This window comes from Schistocerca serialis, chromosome 9, assembly GCF_023864345.2.
Source record: "Schistocerca serialis cubense isolate TAMUIC-IGC-003099 chromosome 9, iqSchSeri2.2, whole genome shotgun sequence".
NCBI classification, from domain to species: Eukaryota; Metazoa; Arthropoda; class Insecta; order Orthoptera; family Acrididae; genus Schistocerca; species Schistocerca serialis.
The window spans coordinates 553,540,904-553,558,497 of NC_064646.1; positions in this window are offsets into that span (position 1 = coordinate 553,540,904).

Consider the following 17,594-nt stretch of genomic DNA (forward strand, 5'->3'; position numbering starts at 1 on the left):
TTGCATCGGAATTAAATACAAAAGGCACAATGCCGACGTAAGTACAAGAAGACTGACTCTTCTTACTGTCTATATTTTGAACCATTCCTGTGACACTAGTTATAGATTCCGATGCTTTACTTCAGGTTTACTGTATCCCTTGGACATTCTTAAAGGCGATGAAACACAGAAATTGCATCGGAATTAAATAAAAAAGGCACAATGCCGACTTAAGTACAAGAAGACCGACACTTCTTACTGTCTATGATTTGAACCATTCCTGTGACAATAGTTATAGATTCCGATGCTTCACTCCAGTTTTACTATATCCCTTGGACCTTCTTATTGACGATGAAACACAGAAATTTCATCGGAATTAAACACAAAAGGCACAATGCCGACTTAAGGACAAGAAGACTGACTCATCTTACTGTCTATGCTTTGAACCATTCCTGTGACACTAGTTATAGAGTCCGATGCTTCACTTCTGGTTTACTGTATCCCTCTGACCTTAATGCCGATGAAACACAGAAATTGCATCGGAATTAAATAGAAAAGGCACAATGCCGCATAAGAACAAGAAGACTGACTCATCTTACTGTCTATGTTTTGACCATCCCTGTGACATTAGTTATAGATTCCGATGCTTCACTCCAGGTATACTGTATCCCTCTGACCTTCTTATTGACGATGAAACAGAGAAATTGCATCGGAATTAAATAGAAAAGGCAGAATGCCGACTTATGGACACGAAGACTGACTCTTCTTAAAGACTATGCTTTGAACCATTCCTGTGACACTAGTTATAGATTACGATGCTTCATTTCAGGTTTACTGTATACCTTGGAAGTTATTATTGACGATGAAACACAGAAATTGCATCGGAATTAAATACAAAAGGCACAATGACGACTTATGTACAAGAAGACTGACTCTTCCTACTGTCTATGTTTTGATCCATTCCTGTGACACTAGTTTTAGATTCCGATTCTTTACTTCAGGTTTACTGTATCCCTCTGACCTTCTTATTGACCATGAAACACAGAAATTGCGTCGGAATTAAATACAAAAGGCACAATGCCGACTTAAGTACAAGAAGACTGACTCTTCCTACTGTCTCTGTTTTGAACCATTCCTGTGACACTAGTTATAGAATCCGATGCTTCACTTCAGGTTTACTGTATCCCTCTGACCTTATTGCCGATGAAACACAGAAATTGAATCGGAATTAAATACAAAAGGCAAAATGGCGACTTAAGGACAAGAAGACTGACTCTTCTTACTGACTATGTTTGAACCATTCCTGGGACCCTAGTTATAGATTCCGATGCTTCACTTCAGGTTTACTGTTCCCTTGGACCTTCTTATTGACGACGAAACACAGAAATTGCATCGGAATTAAATAGAATAGGCACAATGTCGACTTAAGTACAAGAAGACTGACTCTTCTTACTGTGTATGCTTTGATCCATTCCTGTGACACTAGTTATAGATTCCGATGCTTCACTTCAGGTTTACTGTATCCCTCGGAAGTTCTTATTGACGATGAAACACAGAAGTTGCATCGGAATTAAATACAAAAGGCACAAAGCCGACTTATGTACAAGAAGACTGACACTTCCTACTGTCTATGTTTTGAACCATTTCTGTGACACTAGTAATAGAGTCCGATGCTTCACTTCAGGTTTACTGTATCTCTTGGACCATCATATTGACGATGAATCACAGAAATTGCATCGAAATTAAATACAAAAGGCACAATGCCGACTTAAGTACAAGAAGACTGACTCATCTTACTGTCTATATTTTGAACCATTCCAGTGACACTAGTTATAGATTCCGATGCTTCACTTCAGGTTTACTGTACCCCTCTGACCTTCTTATTGACGATGAAACACGGAAATTGCATCGAAATTAAATAAAAAAGGCACAATGCCGACTTAAGTACACGAAGTCTGTCTCTTCTTACTCTCTATGTTTAAACCATTCCTGTGACACTAGTTATAGATTCCGATGCTTCACTTCAAGTTTACTGTATCCCTCTGAACTTATTATTGACGATGAAACACAGAAATTGCATCGGAATTAAATACAAAAGGCACAATGCCGACTTAAGTACAAGAAGACTGACTCTTCTTACTGTCTATGTTTGAACCATTCCTGTGACACTAGTTATAGAGTCCGATGCTTCACTTCAGGTTTACTGTATCTCTTGGACCTTCTTATTGACGATGAATCACAGAAATTGCATCGGAATTAAATACAAAAGGCACAATGCCGACTTAAGTACAAGAAGACTGACTCTTCTTACTGTCTATATTTTGAACCATTCTAGTGACACTAGTTATAGATTCCGATGCTTCACTTCAGGTTTACTGTACCCCTTGGACCATCTTATTGACGATGAAACACAGAAATTGCATCGTAAGTAAATACAAAAAGCACAATGCCGACTTAAGTACAAGAAGACTGACACTTCGTACTGTCTATGATTTGAACCATTCCTGTGACACTAGTTATAGAGTCCGATGCTTCACTTCAGGTTTACTGTATCTCGTGGACCTTCTTATTGACGATGAATCACAGAAATTGCATCGGAATTAAATACAAAAGGCACAATGTTGACTTAAGTACAAGAAGACTGTCTCTTCTCTCTGTCTATGTTTGAACCATTCCTGTGACACTAGTTATAGATTTCGATGCTTCACTTCAGGTTTACTGTATCCCTCTGACCTTCTTATTGACGATGAAACACAGAAATTCCATCGGAATTAAATTGAAAAGGCACAATGCCGACATAAGTACAAGAAGACTGACTCATCTTACTGTCTATGTTTTGAACCATCCCTGTGACATTAGTTATAGATTCCGATGCTTCGCTCCAGGTTTACTTTATCCCCCTGGCCTTCTTATTGACGATGAAACACAGAAATTGCATCTGAATTAAATACAAAAGGCACAATGCCGACTTAAGTACAAGAAGACTGACTCTTCTTACTGTCTATACTTTGAACCATTCCAGTGACACTAGTTATAGATTCCGATGCTTCACTTCAGGTTTACTGTACCCCTTGGACCTTCTTATTGACGATGAAACACAGAAATTGCATCGGAAGTAAATACAAAAAGCACAATGCCGACTTAAGTACAAGAAGACTGACTCTTCTTACTGTCTATGTTTTGAACCATCACTGTGACATTAGTTATAGATTCCGATTCTTCACTCCAGATTTATTGTATCATTCTAACCTTCTTATTGACGATGAAACACAGAAATTGCATCGGAATTAAATAGAAAAGGCACAATGCCGACTTAAGTACAAGAAGACTGACTCTTCTTACTGTCTATTTTTTCAACAATTCCTGTGACACTTGTTATAGATTCGGGTACTTCACTCCAGGTTTACTGTATCCCTCTGACCTTCTTATTGACGGTGAAACACAGGAATTGCATCGGAATTAAACACGAAGGGCACAATGCCGACATAAGTACAAGAAGACTGACTCTTCTTACTGACTATGCATTGAACCATTCTTGTGACACTAGTTATAGATTCCGATACCTCTCTTCAGGTTTACTGTATCCCTCTTACCTCCTTATTGACGATGAAACACAGAAATTGCATCGGAATTAAGTAGAAAAGGCTCAATGCCGACTTAAGTACAAGAAGACTGACTCTTCTTACTGACTATGTTTTGAACCATTTCTGTGGCTCTAGTTGTAGATTCCGATGTTTCACTTCAGGTTTACTGTATCCCTAGGACCTTCTTATTGACGATGAAACACAGAAATTGCATCGGAATTAAATACAAAAGGCACAATGCCGACTTCAGTGCTTAAAGACCTACTCTTCTTACTGACAATGATTTTAACCATTCCTGTGACACTAGTTATGGATTCCGATGCTTAACTTCAGGTTTACTGTATCCCTTGGACCTTCTTATTGGCGATGAAACACAGAAATTGCATCGGAAGAAAATACAAAAGGCGAAATGCCGACTTAGGTACAGGAAGACTGACTCTTCTTACTGTCAATGTTTTGAACCATTCCTGTGACACTAGTTATAGATTCCGATGCTACACTCCAGGTTTACTGTATCCCTTGGACCTTTTTATTGACGATGAAACACAGATATTGCATCGGAATTAAATACAAAAGGCAAAATGCCGACTTAAGTACAAGAAAACATACTCTTCTTACTGGCTATGATTTGAACCATTCCTGTGACACTAGTTATAGATTCCGATGCTTCACTTCAGGTTTACTGTATCCCTCTGACCTTCTTATTGACGATGAAACACAGAAATTGCATCGGAATTAAATAGAAAAGGCACAATTTCGACTTAAGTACAAGAAGACTGACTCTACTTACTGTCTATGTTTTGAACCATTCCTGTGACACTAGTTATAGATTCCGATGTTTCATTCCAGGTTTACTGTATCCCTTGGACATTCTTATTGACGATGAAATACAGGAATTGCATCGGAATTAAATACAAAGGGCACAATGCCGACTTAAGTACAAGAAGACTGACTCTTCCTACTGTCTACGTTTTGAACCAATTCTGTGACACCAGTTATAGAGTCCGATGCTTCACTTCAGGTTTACTTTATACCTTGGACCATCTTATTGACGATGAAACACAGAAATTGCATCGGAATTAAATTCAAAAGGCACAATGCCGACTTAAGTACAAGAAGACTGACTCTTCCTAATGTCTATGTTTTGAACCATTCCTGTGACACTAGTTTTAGATTCCGATGCTTCACTTCAGGTTTACTGTATCCCTCTGACCTTCTTATTGACGATGAAACACAGAAATTGCATCGGAATTAAATACAAAAGTCACAATGCCGACTTAAGTACAAGAAGACTGACTCTTCTTACTGTCTATGCTTTGAACCATTCCTGTGACACTAGTTATAGATTCCGATGCTTCACTTCAGGTTTACTGTTTCCCTTGGACCTTCTTATTGACGATGAAACACAGAAATTGCATCGGAAGTAAATACAAAAAGCACAATGCCGACTTAAGTACAAGAAGACTGACTCTTCTTACTGTCTATGTTTTGAACCAATCCTGTGACACTAGTTATAGATTGCGATGCTTCACTCCTGGTTTACTGTATCCCTTGGACACTCTTATTGCCGATGAAACACAGAAATTGCATCGGAATGAAATAGAAAAGGCACAATGCCGACTTAAGTACAAGAAGACTGACTCTTATTACTGATAATAGTTTGAACCATTCCTGTGACAATAGTTATAGATTCCGATGCTTCACTTTAAATTTACTGTATCCCTTCGACCTTGGTATTGACTGTGAAACACAGAAATAGCATTGGAATTAAATACAAAAGGCACAATGCCGACTTAAATACAAGAGGACTGACTCTTCTTACTGTCTATTCTTTGAACAATTCCTGTGACACTAGTTATAGATTCCGATGCTTCACTCCAGGGTTACTGTATCCCTTGGAACTTCTTATTGACGATGAAACACAGAAGTTGCATCGGAATTAAATACAAAAGGCACAAAGCCGACTTATGTACAAGAAGACTGACTCTTCCTACTGTCTATGTTTTGAACCATTTCTGTGACACTAGTAATAGAGTCCGATGCTTCACTTCAGGTTTACTGTATCTCTTGGACCATCTTATTGACGATGAATCACAGAAATTGCATCGGAATTAAATTCAAAAGGCACAATGCCGACTTAAGTACAAGAAGACTGACTCTTCCTACTGTCTAAGTTTTGAACCATATCTGCGACACTAGTTTTAGATTCCGATGCTTCACTTCAGGTTTACTGTATCCCTCTGACCTTCTTATTGACGATGAAACACAGAAATTGCATCGGAATTAAATACAAAGGGCACAATGCCGACCTAAGTACAAGAAGACTGACTCTTCCTACTGTCTACGATTTGAACCAATTCTGTGACACTAGTTATAGAGTCCGATGCTTCACTTCAGGTTTACTGTATCACTTGGACCTTCTTATTGAAGATGAATCACAGAAATTCCATCGGATATAAATACAAAAGGCACAATGCCGACTTAAGTACAAGAAGACTGACTCTTCCTACTGTCTATGTTTTGAACCATTCCTGTGATACTAGTTATAGATTCCGATGTTTCAACTGAGGTTTAGTGTATACCGCTGACCTTATTGCCGATGAAAAACAGAAATTGAATCGGCATTAAATACAAAAGGCACAATGCCGACTTAAGGACAAGAAGACGGACTCTTCTTACTGACTATGCTTTGAACCATTGCTGTGAATCTAGTTACAGATTCCGATGCTTCACCTCAGGTTTACTGTATCCCTCTGACCTTCTTATTGACGATGAAACACAGAAATTGCATCGGAATTAAATACAAAAGCCACAATGCCGACTTAAGTACAAGAATACTGACTCTTCTTACTGTCTATGTTTTGAACCAATACTGTGACACTAGTTATAGATTCCGATGCTTCACTTCAGGTTTACTGTATTCCTAGGACCTTCTTATTGTCGATGAAACACAGAAATTGCATCGGAATTAAATACAAAAGGCACAATGCCGACATAAGTACAAGAAGACTGACTCTTCTTACTGTCTATGTTTTGAACCAATACTGTGACACCAGTTATAGGTTCCGATGCTTCACTCCAGGTTTACTGTATGCCTTGGACCTTCTTGTTGACGATGAAACACAGAAATTGCATCGGAATTAAATACAAAAGGCACAATGCCAACTTAAGGACAAGAAGACTGAATCTTCTTACTGACTATGTTTTGAACCATTCCTGTGACACTAGTCATAGATTCCGATGCTTCACTTCAGGTTTACTGTATCCCTCTGACCTTCTTATTGACGATGAAACACAGAAATTGCATCGGTATTAAATACAAAGGGCACAATGCCGACTTAAGTACAAGAAGACCGACTCTTCCTACAGTCTACGCTTTGAACCAATTCTGTGACACTAGTTATAGAGTCCGATGCTACACTTCAGGTTTACATTATACCTTGGACCAGCTTATTGACGATGAAACACAGAAATTGCATCGGAATTAAATACAAATGGCACAATGCCGACTTAAGTACAAGAAGACTGACTCTTCCTACTCTCTATGTTTTGAACCATTCCTGTGACACTAGTTTTGGATTCCGATGTTTTACTTCAGGTTTACTGTATCCCTCTGACGTTCGTATTGACGATGAAACACAGAAATTGCATCGGAATTAAATACAAAGGTCACAATGCCGACTTAAGTACAAGAAGACTGACTCGTCTTACTGTCTATGCTTTGAACCATTCCTGTGACACTAGTTATAGTTTCCGATGCTTCACTTCATGTGTACTGTTTCCCTTGGACCTTCTTATTGACGATGAAACACAGAAATTGAATCGGAATTAAATACAAAGGGCACAATGCCGACCTAAGTACCAGAAGTCTGACTCTCCCTACTGTCTACGTTTTGAACCAATTCTGTGACACTAGTTATAGAGTCCGATGCTTCACTTCAGGTTTACAGTATCACTTGGACCTTCTTATTGAAGATGAATCACAGAAATTCCATCGGAATTAAATACAAACGGCACAATGCCGACTTACGTACAAGAAGACTGACTCTTCTTACTGTCTATGCTTTGAGACAATACTGTGACACTAGTTATAGAGTCCAATGCTTCACTTCAGGTTTACTGTATCACTTGGACCTTCTTATTGACGATGAAACACAGAAATTGAATCGGGATTAAATACAAAAGCCACAATGCCGACTTAAGTACAAGAATACTGACTCTTCTTACTGTCTATGTTTTGAACCAATACTGTGACACTAGTTATAGATTCCGATGCTTCACTTCAGGTTTACTGTATTCCTAGGACCTTCTTATTGTCGATGAAACACAGAAATTGCGTCGGAATTAAATACAAAAGGCACAATGCCGACATACGTACAAGAAGACTGATTCTTCTTACTGTCTATGGTTTGAACCAATACTGTGACACCAGTTATAGGTTCCGATGCTTCACTGCAGGTTTACTGTATCCCTTGGACCTTTTTGTTGACAGTGAAACACAGTAATTGCATCGGAATTAAATACAAAAGGCACAATGCCGACTTAAGGACAAGAAGACTGAATCTTCTTACTGACTATGTTTTGAACCATTCCTGTGACACTAGTCATAGATTCAGATGCTTCACTTCAGGTTTACTGTATCTGTCTGACCTTCTTATTGACGATGAAACACAGAAATTGCATATTAATTAAATACGAAAGGTAAAATGGCGACTTAAGTACAACAAGACTGACTCTTCCTACTGTCTATGTTTTGAACCATTCCTGTGACACTAGTTGTGGATTCCGATGCTTCACTTCAGGTTTACTGTATCCCTCTGACCTTCTTAATGACGATGAAACACATAAATTGCATCGGAATTAAATACAAAAGGCACAATGCCTACTCAAGTACAAGAAGACTGACTCTTCCTACTATCTATCTTTTGAACCATTCCTGTGACACTAGTTATAGATTCCGATGCTTCACTTCAGGTTTACTGTATCCCTCTGACCTTATTGCCGATGAAACACAGACATTTCATCGGATTTAAATACAAAAGGCGCAATGCTGACCTAAAGAAACGAAGACTGACTCTTCTTACTGACTGTGTTTTGAACCATTCCTGTGAAACTACTTATAGATTCCGATGCTTCACTTCAGGTTTACTGTATACCTCTGACCTTCTTATTGACGATGAAACACAGAAATTGCATCGGAATTAAATACAAAGGGCACAATGCCGACCTAAGTACTAGAAGACTGACTCTTCCCACTGTCTACGTTTTGAACCAATTCTGTGACACTAGTTATAGAGTCCGATGCTTCACTTCAGAATTACTGTATCACTTGGACATTCTTATTGAAGATGAATCACAGAAATTGCATCGGAATTAAATACAAAAGGCACAATGCCGACTTAAGGACAAGAAAGACTGACTCTTCTTACTGACTATGATTTGAACCATTCCTGTGACTCTAGTTATAGATTCCGATGCTTCACTTCAGGTTTACTGTATCCCTCTGACCTTCTTATTGACGATGAAACACAGAAATTGCATATTAATTAAATACAAAAGCCACAATGCCGACTTAAGTGCAAGAAGACTGACTCTTCTTACTGTCTATGCTTTGAGCCAATACTGTGACACTAGTTATAGAGTCCGATGCTTCACTTCAGGTTTACTGTATCACTTGGACCTTCTTATTGACGATGAAATACAGAAATTGCATCGGAATTAAATACAAAAGGCACAATGCCGACTTAAGGAAAAGAAGACTGAATCCTCTTACTGACTATGTTTTGAACCATTCCTGTGACACTAGTCATAGATTCAGATGCTTCACTTCAGGTTTACTGTATCTGTCTGACCTTCTTATTGACGATGAAACACAGAAATTGCATATTAATTAAATACGAAAGGTAAAATGGCGACTTAAGTACAACAAGTCTAACTCTTCCTACTGTCTATGTTTTGAACCATTCCTGTGACACTAGTTGTGGATTCCGATGCTTCACTTCAGGTTTACTGTATCCCTCTGACCTTCTTAATGACGATGAAACACATAAATTGCATCGGAATTAAATACAAAAGGCACAATGCCTACTTAAGTACAAGAAGACTGACTCTTCCTACTGTCTATGTTTTGAACCATTCCTGTGACACTAGTTATAGATTCCGATGCTTCACTTCAGGTTTACTGTATCCCTCTGACCTTATTGCCGATGAAACACAGACATTTCATCGGATTTAAATACAAAAGGCGCAATGATAACCTACAGAAACGAAGACTGACTCTTCTTACTGACTGTGTTTTGAACCATTCCTGTGAAACTACTTATAGATTCCGATGCTTCACTTCAGGTTTACTGTATACCTCTGACCTTCTTATTGACGATGAAACACAGAAATTGCATCGGAATTAAATACAATGGGCACAATGCCGACCTAAGTACTAGAAGACTGACTCATCCCACTGTCTACGTTTTGAACCAATTCTGTGACACTAGTTATAGAGTCCGATGCTTCACTTCAGAATTACTGTATCACTTGGACATTCTTATTGAAGATGAATCACAGAAATAGCATCGGAATTAAATACAAATGGCACAATGCCGACTTAAGGACAAGAAGACTGACTCTTCTTACTGACTATGATTTGAACCATTCCTGTGACTCTAGTTATAGATTCCGATGCTTCACTTCAGGTTTACTGTATCCCTCTGACCTTCTTATTGACGATGAAACACAGAAATTGCATCGGAATTAAATACAAAAGCCACAATGCCGACTTAAGGGCAAGAAGACTGACTCTTCTTACTGTCTATGTTTTGAACCAATACTGTGACACTAGTTATAGAGTCCGATGCTTCACTTCAGGTTTACTGTATCACTTGGACCTTCTTATTGACGATGAAACTCAGAAATTGCATCGGAATTAAATACAAAAGGCACAATGCCGACCTAAGTACAACAAGACTGACTCTTCCTACTGTCTATGTTTTGAACCAATACTGTGACACTAGTTATAGATTCCGATGCTTCACTTCAGGTTTACTGTATTCCTTGGACCTTCTTATTGACCAAGAAACACAGAAATTGCATCGGAATTAAATACAAAAGGCACATTGCCTACGTAAGTACAAGAGGACTGACTCTTCTTGCTGTCTGTGCTTTGAGCCAAAACTGTGACACTAGTTATAGGTTCCGATGCTTCACTCCAGTTTTACTGTATCCCTTGGACCTTCTTGTTGACGATGAAACACAGAAATTGCATCGGAATTAAATACAAAAGGCACAATGCCGACTTAAGGACAAGAAGACTGACTCTTCTTACTGACTATGTTTTGAACCATTCCTGTGACACTAGTCATAGATTCCGATGCTTCACTTCAGGTTTAGTGTATCCCTCTGCCCTTCTTATTGACGATGAAACACAGAAATTGCATGTTAATTAAATACAAAAGTCACAATGCCGACTTAAGTACAAGAAGACTGACTCTTCTTACTGTCTATGTTTGTACCATTCCTGTGACACTAGTTATATATTCAGATGCTTCAGGTTTACTGTATTCCTCTGACCTTCTTATTGACGGTGAAACACAGAAATTGCATCGGAATTAAATACAAAAGGCACAATGCCGACCTAAGTACAACAAGACTGACTCTTCCTACTGTCTATGTTTTGAACCATTCCTGTGACACTAGTTGTGGATTACGATGCTTCACTTCAGGTTTACTGTATCCCTCTGACCTTCTTAATGACGATGAAACACATAAATTGCATCGGAATTAAATACAAAAGGCACAATGCCGACTTAAGTACAAGAAGGCTGACTCTTCCTACTGTCTATGTTTTGAACCATTCCTGTGACACTAGTTATAGATTCCGATGCTTCACTTCAGGTTTACTGTATCCCTCTGACCTTATTGCCGATAAAACACAGACATTTCATCGGATTTAAATACAAAAGGCGCAATGCCGACCTAAGGAAGAGAAGACTGACTCTTCTCACTGACTATGTTTTGAACCATTCCTGTGAAACAAGTTATAGATTCCGATGCTTCACTTCAGGTTTACTGTATCCCTTGGACCTTCTTATTGGCGATGAAACACAGAAATTGCATCGGAATTAAATACAAAAGCCACAATGCCGACTTAAGTACATGAATACTGACTCTTCCTACTGTCTACGTTTTGAACCAATTCTGTGACACTAGTTATAGAGTCCGATGCTTCACTTCAAGTTTACTGTATCACTTGGACCTTCTTATTGAAGATGAATCACAGAAATTCCATCGGATATAAATACAAAAGGCACAATGCCGACTTAAGTACAAGAAGACTGACTCTTGCTACTGTCTATATTTTGAAACATTCCTGTGACACTAGTTATAGTATCCGATGTTTCAACTGAGTTTTAGTGTATACCACTGACCTTATTGCCGATGAAAAACAGAAATTGAATCGTAATTAAATACAAAAGGCACAATGCCGACTTAAGGACAAGAAGACTGACTCTTCTTACTGACTATGCTTTGAACCATTGCTGTGACTCTAGTTACAGATTCCGATGCTTCACTTCAGGTTTACTGTATCCCTCTGACCTTCTTATTGACGATGAAACACAGAAATTGCATCGGAATTAAATACAAAAGCCACAATGCCGACTTAAGTACATGAATACTGACTCTTCTTACTGTCTATGTTTTGAACCAATACTGTGACACTAGTTATAGATTCCGATGCTTCATTCAGGTTTACTGTATTCCTAGGGCCTTCTTATTGTCGATGAAACACAGAAATTGCATCGGAATTAAATACAAAAGGCACAATGCCGACATAAGTACAAGAAGACTGACTCTTCTTACTGTCTATGTTTTGAACCAATACTGTGACACCAGTTATAGGTTCCGATGCTTCACTCCAGGTTTACTGTATCCCTTGGACCTTCTTGTTGACGATGAAACACAGAAATTGCATCGGAATTAAATACAAAAGGCACAATGCCAACTTAAGGACAAGAAACTGAATCTTCTTACTGACTATGTTTTGAACCATTCCTGTGACACTAGTCATAGATTCCGATGCTTCACTTCAGGTTTACTGTATCCCTCTGACCTTCTTATTGGCGATGAAACACAGAAATTGCATATTAATTAAATACAAAGGCACAATCCCGACTTAAGTACAGGAAGACTGACTCTTCTTACTGTCTATGTTTGTACCATTCCTGTGACACTAGTTATAGATTCCGATGCTTCAGGTTTACTGTATCCCTCTGACCTTATTATTGACGGTGAAACACAGAAATTGCATCGGAATTAAATACAAAAGGCACAATGCCGACCTAAGTACAACAAGACTGACACTTCCTACTGTCTATGTTTTGAACTATTCCTGTGACACTAGTTGTGGATTCCGATGCTTCACTTCAGGTTTACTGTATCCCTCTGACCTTCTTAATCACGATGAAACACAGAAATTGCATCGGAATTAAATAGAAAAGGCACAATGTCGACTTAAGTACAAGAAGACTGACTCTACTTACTGTCTATGTTTTGAACCATTCCTGTGACACTAGTTATAGATTCCGATGTTTCATTCCAGGTTTACTGTATCCCTTGGACATTCTTATTGACGATGAAATACAGAAATTGCATCGGAATTAAATACAAAGGGCACAATGCCGACTTAAGTACAAGAAGACTGACTCTTCCTACTGTCTACGTTTTGAACCAATTCTGTGACACTAGTTATAGAGTCAGATGCTTTACTTCAGGTTTACTTTATACCTTGGACCATCTTATTGACGATGAAACACATAAATTGCATCGGAATTAAATTCAAAAGGCACAATGCCGACTTAAGTACAAGAAGACTGACTCTTCCTACTGTCTATGTTTTGAACCATTCCTGTGACACTAGTTTTAGATTCCGATGCTTCACTTCAGGTTTAATGTATCCCTCTGACCTTCTTATTGACGATGAAACACAGAAATTGCATCGGAATTAAATACAAAAGTCACAATGCCGACTTAAGTACAAGAAGACTGACTCTTCTTACTGTCTATGCTTTGAACCATTCATGTGACACTAGTTATAGATTCCGATGCTTCACTTCAGGTTTACTGTTTCCCTTGGACCTTCTTATTGACGATGAAACACAGAAATTGCATCCGAATTAAATACAAAGGGCACAATGCCGAACTAAGTACAAGAAGACTGACTCTTCCTACTGTCTACGTTTTGAACCAATTCTGTGACACTAGTTATAGAGTCCGATGCTTCACTTCAGGTTTACTGTATCACTTGGACCTTCTTACTGAAAATGAATCACAGAAATTCCATCGGATATAAATACAAAAGGCACAATGCCGACTTAAGTACAAGAAGACTGACTCTTCCTACTGTCTATGTTTTGAACCATTCCTGTGACACTAGTTATAGATTCCGATGTTTCACTTGAGGTTTAGTGTATACCGCTGACCTTATTGCCGATGAAAAACTGAAATTGAATCGGAATTAAATACAAAAGGCACAATGCCGACTTAAGGACAAGAAGACTGACTCTTCTTACTGACTATGCTTTGAACCATTGCTGTGACTCTAGTTACAGATTCCGATGCTTCACGTCAGGTTTACTGTATCCCTCTGACCTTCTTATTGACGATGAAACACAGAAATTGCATCGGAATTAAATACAAAAGCCACAATGCCGACTTAAGTACAAGAATACTGACCCTTCTTACTGTCTATGTTTTGAACCAATACTGTGACACTAGTTATAGATTCCGATGCTTCACTTCATGTTTACTGTATTCCTAGGACCTTCTTATTGTCGATGAAACACAGAAATTCCATCGGAATTAAATACAAAAGGCACAATGCCGACATAAGTACAAGAAGACTGACTCTTCTTACTGTCTATGTTTTGAACCAATACTGTGACAACAGTTATAGGTTCCGATGCTTCACTCCAGGTTTACTGTATCCCTTGGACCTTCTTGTTGACGATGAAACACAGAAATTGCATCGGAATTAAATACAAAAGGCACAATGCCAACTTAAGGACAAGAAGACTGAATCTTCTTACTGACTATGTTTTGAACCATTCCTGTGACACTAGTCATAGATTCCGATGCTTCACTTCAGGTTTACTGTATCCCTCTGACCTTCTTATTGACGATGAAACACAGAAATTGCATATTAATTAAATACAAAAGGCACAATGCCGACTTATGTACAGGAAGACTGACTCTTCTTACTGTCTATGTTTGTACCATTATTGTGACACTAGTTATAGATTCCGATGCTTCAGGTTTACTGTATCCCTCTGACCTTATTATTGACGGTGAAACACAGAAATTGCATCGGAATTAAATACAAAAGGCACAATGCCGACCTAAGTACAACAAGACTGACTCTTCCTACTGTCTATGTTTTGAACTATTCCTGTGACACTAGTTGTGGATTCCGATGCTTCACTTCAGGTTTACTGTATCCCTCTGACCTTCTTAATCACGATGAAACACAGAAATTGCATCGGAATTAAATAGAAAAGTCACAATGTCGACTTAAGTACAAGAAGACTGACTCTACTTACTGTCTATGTTTTGAACCATTCCTGTGACACTAGTTATAGATTCCGATGTTTCATTCCAGGTTTACTGTATCCCTTGGACATTCTTATTGACGATGAAATACAGAAATTGCATCGGAATTAAATACAAAGGGCACAATGCCGACTTAAGTACAAGAAGACTGACTCTTCCTACTGTCTACGTTTTGAACCAATTCTGTGACACTAGTTATAGAGTCAGATGTTTCACTTCAGGTTTACTTTATACCTTGCACCATCTTATTGACGATGAAACACAGAAATTGCATCGGAATTAAATTCAAAAGGCACAATGCCGACTTAAGTACAAGAAGACTGACTATTCCTACTGTCTATGTTTTGAACCATTCCTGTGACACTAGTTTTAGATTCCGAAGCTTCTCTTCAGATTTAATGTATCCCTCTGACCTTCTTATTGACGATGAAACACAGAAATTGCATCGGAATTAAATACAAAAGTCACAATGCCGACTTAAGTACAAGAAGACTGACTCTTCTTACTGTCTATGCTTTGAACCATTCCTGTGACACTAGTTATAGATTCCGATGCTTCACTTCAGGTTTACTGTATCACTTGGACCTTCTTATTGAAAATGAATCACAGAAATTCCATCGGATATAAATACAAAAGGCACAATGCCGACTTAAGTACAAGAAGACTGACTCTTCCTACTGTCTATGTTTTGAACCATTCCTGTGACACTAGTTATAGATTCCGATGTTTCACTTGAGGTTTAGTGTATACCGCTGACCTTATTGCCGATGAAAAACAGAAATTGAATCGGAATTAAATACAAAAGGCACAATGCCGACTTAAGGACAAGAAGACTGACTCTTCTTACTGACTATGCTTTGAACCATTGCTGTGACTCTAGTTACAGATTCCGATGCTTCACGTCAGGTTTACTGTATCCCTCTGACCTTCTTATTGACGATGAAACACAGAAATTGCATCGGAATTAAATACAAAACCACAATGCCAACTTAAGTACAAGAATACTGACTCTTATTACTGTCTATGTTTTGAACCAATACTGTGACACTAGTTATAGATTCCGATGCTTCACTTCAGGTTTACTGTATTCCTAGGACCTTCTTATTGTCGATGAAACACAGAAATTGCATCGGAATTAAATACAAAAGGCAAAATGCCGACATAAGTACAAGAAGACTGACTCTTCTTACTGTCTATGTTTTGAACCAATACTGTGACAACAGTTATAGGTTCCGATGCTTCACTCCAAGTTTACTGTATCCCTTGGACCTTCTTGTTGACGATGAAACACAGAAATTGCATCGGAATTAAATACAAAAGGCACAATGCCAACTTAAGGACAAGAAGACTGAATCTTCTTACTGACTATGTTTTGAACCATTCCTGTGACACTAGTCATAGATTCCGATGCTTCACTTCAGGTTTACTGTATCCCTCTGACCTTCTTATTGACGATGAAACACAGAAATTGCATATTAATTAAATACAAAAGGCACAATGCCGACTTATGTACAGGAAGACTGACTCTTCTTACTGTCTATGTTTGTACCATGCCTGTGACACTAGTTATAGATTCCGATGCTTCAGGTTTACTGTATCCCTCTGACCTTATTATTGACGGTGAAACACAGAAATTGCATCGGAATTAAATACAAAAGGCACAATGCCGACCTAAGTACAACAAGACTGACTCTTCCTACTGTCTATGTTTTGAACCATTCCTGTGACACCAGTTGCGGATTCCGATGCTTCACTTCAGGTTTACTGTATCCCTCTGACCTTCTTAATCACGATGAAACACATAAACTGCATCGGAATTAAATACAAAAGGCACAATGCCGACATAAGTACAAGAAGACAGACTCTTCCTACTGTCTATGTTTTGAACCATTCCTGTGACACTAGTTATAGATTCCGATGCTTCACTTCAGGTTTACTGTATCCCTCTGGCCTTATTGCCGATGAAACACAGACATTTCATCGGATTTAAACACAAAAGGCGCAGTGCCGACCTAAAGAAGAGAAGAATGACTCTTCTTACTGACTGTGTATTGAACCATTCCAGTGAAACGACTTATAGATTCCGATGCTTCACTTCAGGTTTACTGTATCACTTGGACCTTCTTATTGAAGATGAATCACAGAAATTGCATCGGAATTAAATACAAAATGCACAATGCCGACTTAAGGACAAGAAGACTGACTCTTCTTACTGACTATGTTTTGAACCATTCCTGTGACTCTAGTTATAGATTCCGATGCTTCACTTCAGGTTTACTGTATCCCTCTGACCTTCTTATTGATGATGAAACACAGAAATTGCATCGGAATTAAATACAAAAGCCCCAATGCCGACTTAAGTGCAAGAAGACTGAGTCTGCTTACTGTCTATGTTTTGAACCAATACTGTGACACTAGTTATAGATTCCGATG